General features: G+C 40.2%; 3 non-coding genes across 3 annotated transcripts; 2 read left to right on the forward strand and 1 right to left on the reverse strand.

Annotated features, from left to right (window-relative positions):
* The first annotated feature begins 5,646 nt into the window (after positions 1-5,646).
* Positions 5,647-5,861, forward strand: LOC140372244 (small nucleolar RNA U3). Its single transcript, XR_011928579.1, has one exon. It is a non-coding gene; the product is annotated as a small nucleolar RNA U3 (small nucleolar RNA).
* Positions 5,862-6,458: 597 nt separating this feature from the next.
* LOC140372256 (small nucleolar RNA U3) lies at positions 6,459-6,673 on the reverse strand. The gene has a single exon (XR_011928591.1). It is a non-coding gene; the product is annotated as a small nucleolar RNA U3 (small nucleolar RNA).
* A 654-nt stretch (positions 6,674-7,327) lies between these two features.
* On the forward strand, positions 7,328-7,543 carry LOC140372268 (small nucleolar RNA U3). Its single transcript, XR_011928603.1, has one exon. It is a non-coding gene; the product is annotated as a small nucleolar RNA U3 (small nucleolar RNA).
* Positions 7,544-8,854: the final 1,311 nt, after the last annotated feature.

Genomic DNA, 8,854 nt, shown 5'->3' on the forward strand with positions numbered 1-8,854 from the left:
ATTTATTAAGGATACAAGTGCAGACAGATGCCTGAGGGCAAAAAAGAAAAGAAAAAAAGTTTTTTTTTATTTTTAAATATTACTTGGACAAGCTTGGCGGGCCGGATTGAAAGGCGCTGCAGGCCGGATGTGGCCCGCGGGCCGTAGTTTGCCCACCCCTGCCTTACAGCCTTGCCTGTGTTTGGAGCAGACAGATACGAAGGTGCCAGGCCATTTAGAAACAAAAAGTAAACTCTTAAAGTCAATTCTAAAAGAAACGGGAGGGGCAAAAAGAAGTGAGGTGATGCGCTGACGTCTGGGTGTGTTGGTCAGAAAACACGCCGCAGCGTTCTGCACGAGCTGAAGGCGGCTGAGGGCGACTTGGAGACACCGACATAAAGTGCATCAAGAGTCTGTTCTTGAGCTGATGAAAGCACAAACAGTCCTTTCAAGGTCGGTTTGCGATAGAACTTGAGAAACACCTTGACTCAGTTCTGTCTCATCTAAAAACGAGACAAAACGTCTGAAAACCAAACCGACATTCCCAATCAAACCGGTTCAAAGTGCAGCGTGGACGGACCGAAACCTTCCGACCTGCACGGAGATGTTACTGTTACGCCTGGAATGCTCCTCAGTACGGCATAAAACTCATCTCCACGGAGACGAGCAGATGAGACCAGCCAAGTATTTCTCTGGCAAAAAATTATTGAATGAATGTGTTTAATGAACATTCCGGGCAAAGCGTATAACGAGCAGGTGGTGGACTCGCCTCGGTAAAAGTTACACAGTGCATCTTTAAACCTCTTTGCTCACAGGGCAGTGCTGGAGGTGGCAGAGGGGAAGCAGCTGCCCGGCTCGACGGCCAGGCAGTTTTCCGGGAGGGTTTTGCGGGCCTGAGCGAGGGGCGGGTCCGGATCGTCCTGACCCGGATCACGGCCCGGGACCAGGGGCTCTACTGGTTCTCCGTGTACGCCAACTATCACCCGGCGAGCAAGCGCTGGGCGACCGAGCACTCCGGTGAGCCTGAAAAACAAACACAAACGTTAATATTTTAGAGCTAAACTGGGATTACACAAGACATGGGTGAAGGAACTCGAACACGGTCAAAACTGCGGATGAACTTAATCCGACACACACGAGCACCACCGTGTTTTCAGACGCACTAATCAATAATTGACTGTAACAAACGTTTTTTAAGGCATTGTTCTTGTTTTGCAGAATTCTTCCGCCTGAACGTGACGACAGACAAACGAGCAGAACACGTTTCACGGGCGACCACGGGTGAGTCGTGAAGCCAAAACTGTACTAAAGTAAGAGAACCACGACTTAAAAACAATAGTACTCAAGAGATGGACGGGCTCATTTGCAATTTGAGGTTAAACGGAAGGACAGAGCATTAAATTGGGTACAAAAGCTGGGATTTTTAAAGGCTGGACATGAGGAAATGAGAAAAGATACTTACCGTACTTTCCGGATTATGTCGCTCCGGAGTATAAATCGCACCAGCCAAAAAATGCATAATAGAGAAGAAAAAAAAACATAAGTCGCACTGGAGTATAAGTCGCATTTTTTGGGGAAAATTTATTTGATGAAATCCAAGACCAAAAACATCTTGAAATGCAATTTAAAATAATAACAGATGAGAGAACATGGTGAATAGGTGTACGTATGCTAACGCTAACACCTTCAGCTACATGAGGCACAGACAGAACTGTGGTAAGTGTCTGCTATGTTAACGTAACATATGAACAGTTATTCAGATAACTATAGCATAAAGAACATGCTAACAAGTTTACCAAAGCATCAGTTTTACCCCAAATCACTAAATCCATTGAATTCTTCTTCCTCCGTTCAGTGACGAGACCCCTGCGTTCATATCTCATACATCGTCCTTGTTGAAGACTTTGGTTTAGTCCTGCTCCAGTCCAGGTTTAGTTCCAGGATTAGTCTCGGTTTTAGGCCCCATTTTTATGCAGTATTCGCGAAAGTGTGAACGCAGCCTCAACGTTGTTTTGAGTAGTTTTGACTAGTTCCGATTTTACTTGTAAATACATTACTGCACTTGTAACTCTGCAGAATTAATCACAACCTCTGTCACTTCTAAACAACTCCGCAAACTCCAGAGGTAGAGGAAGTGCCGGTTCTTCTTTTGCGTCGCTCAGAGCCTAGAGCGCCCTCTTGTGAAATGCGGTTGCCACAGTGAAAATAACGAATAATATCACATATAAGTCGCTCCGGAGTATAAGTCGCACCCCGGCCAAAACAATGAAAAAAGTGCGACTTATAGTCTATAGTAGAAAAAGCTTCAGTTGTAGTCATCTGGACTCAGTTAGAAAAAATAGACGTTTCGACTCTCATCCAAGAGTCATTGTCAATAAGAGAATTTAGATCGAGAACTCCGATATTAATACTGTTCTGTGGTAAGACCCGCCAGAAACTGAAACAGAAACAGAAACTCCCCCCTTGTATCTACCGAGCTAGCCTATTCAGAATTTGAATGGGCTATTAGAATCCTCTTTGTCTTTGTGAGACCCTGGCTCAACCACCCTGAGTACCTGATTAGCATCTAAATGTCCTGGTCCTGGTCCTCTACCTTTCCAGGGGTTCAGTATCCCATTATAGATACCAGGAAGATTGAATCTTAGCCCTCCATTTCTGTTTAAAGAAGGTCTTTCTTTTTTAACAAAAATAGCTTCCTTGACTCCTCTTTCAAACCATCTTTTCTCCCTGCTTAAAACCTTCACCTCACCGTCTTCAAACGAGTGATTAGAGGCTTCAAGATGGAGATGCACGGCACTCTGTGGTCCTGAACTTGTATTTCTTCTGTGCTGATAGAGCCTCTTGTGTAGAGGCTGTTTTGTCTCACCTATGTACCGTTCTTTACAGCTTTCTTCACTGCATTGGATCGAATAAACTACATTGCTCTGTTTTTGAGTCGGCAACTTGTCCTCAGGGTGAACCAGTTTTTGTCTTAAAGTGTTTCCTGGTTTAAAATAAACAGGGACTTTGTGTTGTCTAAAAATTCTCTTCAGTTTTTCCGACAGGCCAGACACATAAGGGATAGAAACACCCTTCCTTCTCTTATAGTCTAGAAAATACGGTAAATATTGTATTGTCCTCGTCCCATAAAGTACTATTACACTATATACACACATTATTCACATTACTCAAACCTAAGTGTACAGGGGTTCGGTAAAAAAAGTGACTCAACAAAATATAACTAATGATAATAAATCTTCCGGTAATTTTTCACGTTTTAAGACTATCACCGACAATTATAGAAATGTAAAGTGCAATTTCCATAAACGAGTAAAACGGTAAAGTAAACGATGCATTTTTTATGTTGCCGCACTGTAAAAAAATGTCAGTATGTCTTTCTCTTTTGGACTTTTCGTGAATGATTCCATAAATAGTTCTAGAATTGGATGATCGAACACATAATAATGATTTCACTTGTAATATTGATCTAACACGGCTTGATAATAGAAATCGGCTTTCTGTTACAAAGGTGTATCGCTCTTCATTTTTTACAGATACGGTAAGTACGGGGATGTGGGCGGGGCCAGGGGGTAGGTGGAGACGGGATGAACTCGAACACGCGGGAATCGATCAAAATACGACTCTTGAGTAAAACAAATGATGAGAAAAAGGACATTTTGCAGAATACGTCTCCTTGCATATTCAACACTTTAGTCAAATACTCCTTGAATAATAGGTCGTGTGTGTGGTATGTTGTTGTCATGTGAACGCCGCCTAAAACACTCTTGTATGGGTCGATTTCACGGATCGTTCTGACACATTGTGGTGCTGTTTTGCCTGTAAATGTCTTCCAGGTGATGAGCGGGAGTTGAGCTTGTTTCAGAGAGTCTTACTTTGCTCCATGTTTGCCGGTATGATCCTGATGGCCTCTGGTATTGTTCTGTGTGGCTCCTGCACCATCTGTGTCCATGTCTAAGGTACGTCTCCCACGTGTCTGACATATGTGTTTACTGTCCTGAACCCGTGTGCATCTTATTTCTACAGAACCGACTGAAACTAAACCTTCATTTCCCTGAGAAGAGCGACGTAATGATGTCGACATGTTTATTATTACTGTTAAATTACTTCAATTCAAGTTATGTTTTGTAACATCTGAATCCACAACAGCCGTTTGCTCGAAGGGCAGCAGTGAAAACAGACATCCAGTGTCTTTAAACCAAATGTCCCAAGCTCCCCAGTCCTTAGACCCTCCTTCTCGGCCAGGAAAAACGACCAGTTTTCAGAGTGAAGGAGAGATTCGACTCTCACAGACCGACAGGTGGATGTGAGATAGACAGTGGAGCTGGAGCCACTCAGGAGGAAAACCAGTTCTTCATCAAAGTAGTCTAGAGGATAGTGCTCAAGCTGCCATACTTCCCCCAACATAGTTGCTCCTAGGGCAGCGTAGCTGAAACTGTAAAAAAAAACTGTGTTTATATTTCTGTTCCTAACTGGCCTGACCATAAGTGATTTCAAAGAGGAACGTTTTAAGTCTGGACTTAAATGAAGAGACTGTGTCTGCCTCTTTAACATGGACAGGAGCTGATTCCATAACACAGGAGCTTGGGAGTTAAACGCTCTACCTCCTACTGTGCTTTTAGAGACTCTTGGGACCACCAGAAGGCTCTACCTCCTACTGTGCTTTTAGAGACTCTTGGGACCACCAGAAGGCTCTACCTCCTACTGTGCTTTTAGAGACTCTTGGGACCACCAGAAGGCTCTACCTCCTACTGTGCTTTTAGAGACTCTTGGGACCACCAGAAGGCTCTACCTCCTACTGTGCTTTTAGAGACTCTTAGGACCACCAGAAGGCTCTACCTCCTACTGTGCTTTTAGAGACTCTTGGGACCACCAGAAGGCCAGCATTTTGAAAGTGAAGAGCTCTGTTTGGATGATATTGTTCTATAGCATCTTTGAGGTCGGATGGGGCCATGTCATTTATGGCTGTGTAAGTCTCTTTATAATGATTTACTCAAAATGTAGCAAAAATAATTGCACAATGTTTAGCTCCTTGAATCATTTTAAGCATTAACTAATGTATTGATACTAATTTTATATATATATATATATATATATATATATATATATATATATATATATATATATATATATATATATATATATATATATATATATATATATATATATATATATATATATATATATATATATATATATATATATATTATAATAACCCTTGTGCTTCCATCAAAGACAGCTTAAAACTCTTTTTCCAGTATTTATTTTTGAACTTAAAACAAACATACAAAGGTTTTCACAATGTAAAGTGCAGTAATACATTGTGCAAAACATTTAGAAATGTACCTCATTTACATTTGTTTAAAAACTTACTTTTTTCACTGGCATTTAACCCGGCATAAGAACTGTGTGGTCCTCTGTCTGTCTTTTATAATTTTGTATATTTTGTATTGTTTTTAATATGTATTTATTTGGTTTGTACGTTTTATTAATTTATAAATTTAACATATTTTACCTGTTTGTTCTTTGGAGACTTTGTGTTGGTAAAATGTTCTGTACAAATAAAGTTAGATTAGAACGTTTCCTACAAAAGTGTTGATGACATGTTTACCTTCTAACACAGAGTGACAGTGTGAGGCTCTAGTGTCTGCTGCAGAGCTGTCCAACATTAAGACTTTACTTTCAGGGATCATTTCTATAGTTTGTGACTTGAGAAATGTGTTTCTAAAGAGTTTGGACTCGCTGATCACGATGAAGAGTTGGTGATACTTCTTCCTGAACATGAAGCAGACAGAGAGACCTGGTTTACTCCTCATGCTCTCTGCTCTTGATGACTCTTCACTGTTTCCTCTGACACTGTGAGGAAGAAGTATGATCTGAGTGAGGCAGACTTGATTGAAAAAAAAATCTAAATCCTTGAAATGCTTGAAATAAGTGCAATAGACACTGTCTATAAATTGAGTGCAATAAAATATAATTTGACTTGTTACTTATGTAAAAGGCAAATTACAAAATGCTTACCAACTTACTTATACAACATAGTCAGAAAGAAAGATGTGCATCTCTCACAAATCTATAAATATATATTTTATTATATTAACTGGATTATAAAGTGTGATATTGTGCTAAATGTAGTGACAGTCGTGGGTGTTGTGTCCTTCCTCTGTAAACTTAAACTGAACAGTCCTGGTCTAGAAGCACAAATGCATCAATAATACAACTCAAATGTGATGCTATTTTATTGGTGACCACAGCACATATGATGTGGTTCAAACCACTGTGGATGTTGTAGTACTAAAACACACCACTATGTGTCACTCTGGAGACGTGTTTCACTGTCTGAAAACATCTGCGTCAAATACTTTGCTTTAACACAATTTCTTTCCATTTAAAATTCAGAGAGTACAACAGAGATATATTTTTGGACAATTTTCATGAAACCCTCAAGAAAGCAATAAAAAACTAGAATAAACCAAATGTTCATCACTCAGATCATACTTCCTCCTCACAGTGTCAGAGGAAACAGTGAAGAGTCATCAAGAGCAGAGAGCATGAGGAGTAAACCAGGTCTCTCTGTCTGCTTCATGTTCAGGAAGAAGTATCACCAACTCTTCATCGTGATCAGCGAGACCAAACTCTTTAGAAACACATTTCTCAAGTCACCAACTATAAAAATGATCCCTGAAAGTAAAGTCTTAATGTTGGACAGCTCTGCAGCAGACACTAGAGCCTCACACTGTCACTCTGTGTCAAGTACAATATGTACACTTTTATATCGTGTCCTCCATGTTGTTTTCAACATGTGAAAATGTGAAGATTGACTTTATAAGTTAATGGAATAATAGAGGATTTTTCACTGATTTGAGAACTCAAGCGACTGTTAGTCCCTTTTAGTAAAGTGTGCATGCGCACACTCACCCTCGTGCAGAAGCACTCAACAGCTCCACTGCTACACGTGGGTTTGTTTATTAGCGCGACAGATCCCATCACATCTCTCGTCTCCGCAGATTTCTGTCTCTTCTGAGCTCGAACACAGTCTTTCTCTGCCGTCCTTCAGCCTGTACACTGAAGGAACTCACTAAACACACACCGACATATCAACCACTCATGCAGCCAGGGAGACGTAAGAGGCTGCAGGTGTGCAGTAGGACCAAGGATTGATTGACATGTGGGAGGATTACTCAGCTGTTCACGCCACGAGGAAATGAGACTCAGATTTGGCGCAAAAAATACTCCATAATTCCTTTAGCATTTCCTACAAAAGTGTTAGAATCTTGTGATGACATGTTTAGCTTCTGACACAGAGTGACAGTGTGAGGCTCTAGTGTCTGCTGCAGAGCTGTCCAACATTAAGACTTTACTTTCAGGGATCATTTCTATAGTATGTGACTTGAGAAATGTGGTTCCCAAAGAGTTTGGGCTCGCTAATCACGATGAAGAGTTGGTGATACTTCTTCTTGAACATGAAGCAGACAGAGAAACCTGGTTTACTCCTCATGCTCTCTGCTCTTGATGATTCTTCACTGTTTCCTCTGACACTGTGAGGAGGAAGTATGATCTGAGTGGCTAAGATTTACCTAAAGAAATGATAAAGATGCATAACTCAATTAACTTGTTAAATAAAATAATATTAGTTTACTAAGAAAATTCCCTTGATAAAAAAATAGTATCATTGTTTTATACTTAGTAGTATAATAGTAAATATAATCTTTTGCAGTACAAAGACAAATAATAATAATACAATAACACAACTAAATCAACCAGAAATATACAAAGTGATTTAACTTGAGGACAAAACGTCAGTAATTTCCCTGGATTACTTAACAAGAATTTCAACTCATGAAACAAAGAGATGCTGCAAAAAAAATTCTATCTTAACAAAACTAAATAGTGATAATTCCATCTTTAGAAGCTTTAGGAACAAAGTGGTGATTGACATGAGAAAAGCTCAGAGTATTTCATTCCCTGGTGGAAGAATCAGAGGAACAGCTCGTACTTTACACTGACCAAGATCCTAAACAAGAACAACACAGAGGCTCAAACATCTAATACTGAAGGTCAGATATCTGATGACCCTGTGGAGATACTTCACTAAATACATACTCTGTGACCTCAGTCCAACAAACAGCCACAGTTTAAATTCACAGAGATCACAGTGAGTCAAACACAAACTGCATTTATAGAACAAACAAATCAAACTGACATTCAACAGAAAAATAGCTTAAGGAAGCACAAAGTTTCTCTGACAGGGCCTTTAACCCATCTGGTTACCGTGCATCTCTAATTGGGAATTTCCTTAAATTCCTTAAATTGGATTCCACAAGGCTCTTTATTGGTTGCCTGACCAGCCAGCCCCGCACACATTCTGTGAGAATGCGTCTCGGTCTGGATTCGGACCATTGGGGAGCGTCAAAAAAACTCTCCAGCATGAACCGGTCCAACCACCGCCGCTAATTTCTCAATGGAGAAGGCGGAGCGCGGCTTTAACTAACTTTAATTCACAAGATCTGAAAACGTGCTCGACATTAGCGCGTCCCGCCACTTGCATGACTCCACAGACGATGTTGCTTTGCCTCAAATGCTCCACAGTATGGCATTAAGGCAAGGCAAGGCAAGTTTATTTGTAGAGCACATTTCATACACAAGGCAATTCAAAGTGCTTCACAGCAGGAAAAAATGCATTCAAATCACAAAGAAATTACAGAAACAGAAATACAATAAAATTAACTAAATTAAAAATTATCAATCCAACTGATTTTCTAAACTAATAAAATCACAAACAAAAGAGAAGAGTGCAAAGAAAAAATCCTTTCAGTCATATGCGCAGCTAAACAAAACTGTTTTTAGCTTAGATTTGAACATTGTCAGAGTAGAAGCC

The sequence above is a fragment of the Eucyclogobius newberryi genome, unplaced genomic scaffold (assembly GCF_026437365.1).
Source record: "Eucyclogobius newberryi isolate DKJ021-1_F unplaced genomic scaffold, fEucNew1.0.hap1 SCAF_22, whole genome shotgun sequence".
In the NCBI taxonomy this organism is placed as follows: Eukaryota; Metazoa; Chordata; class Actinopteri; order Gobiiformes; family Gobiidae; genus Eucyclogobius; species Eucyclogobius newberryi.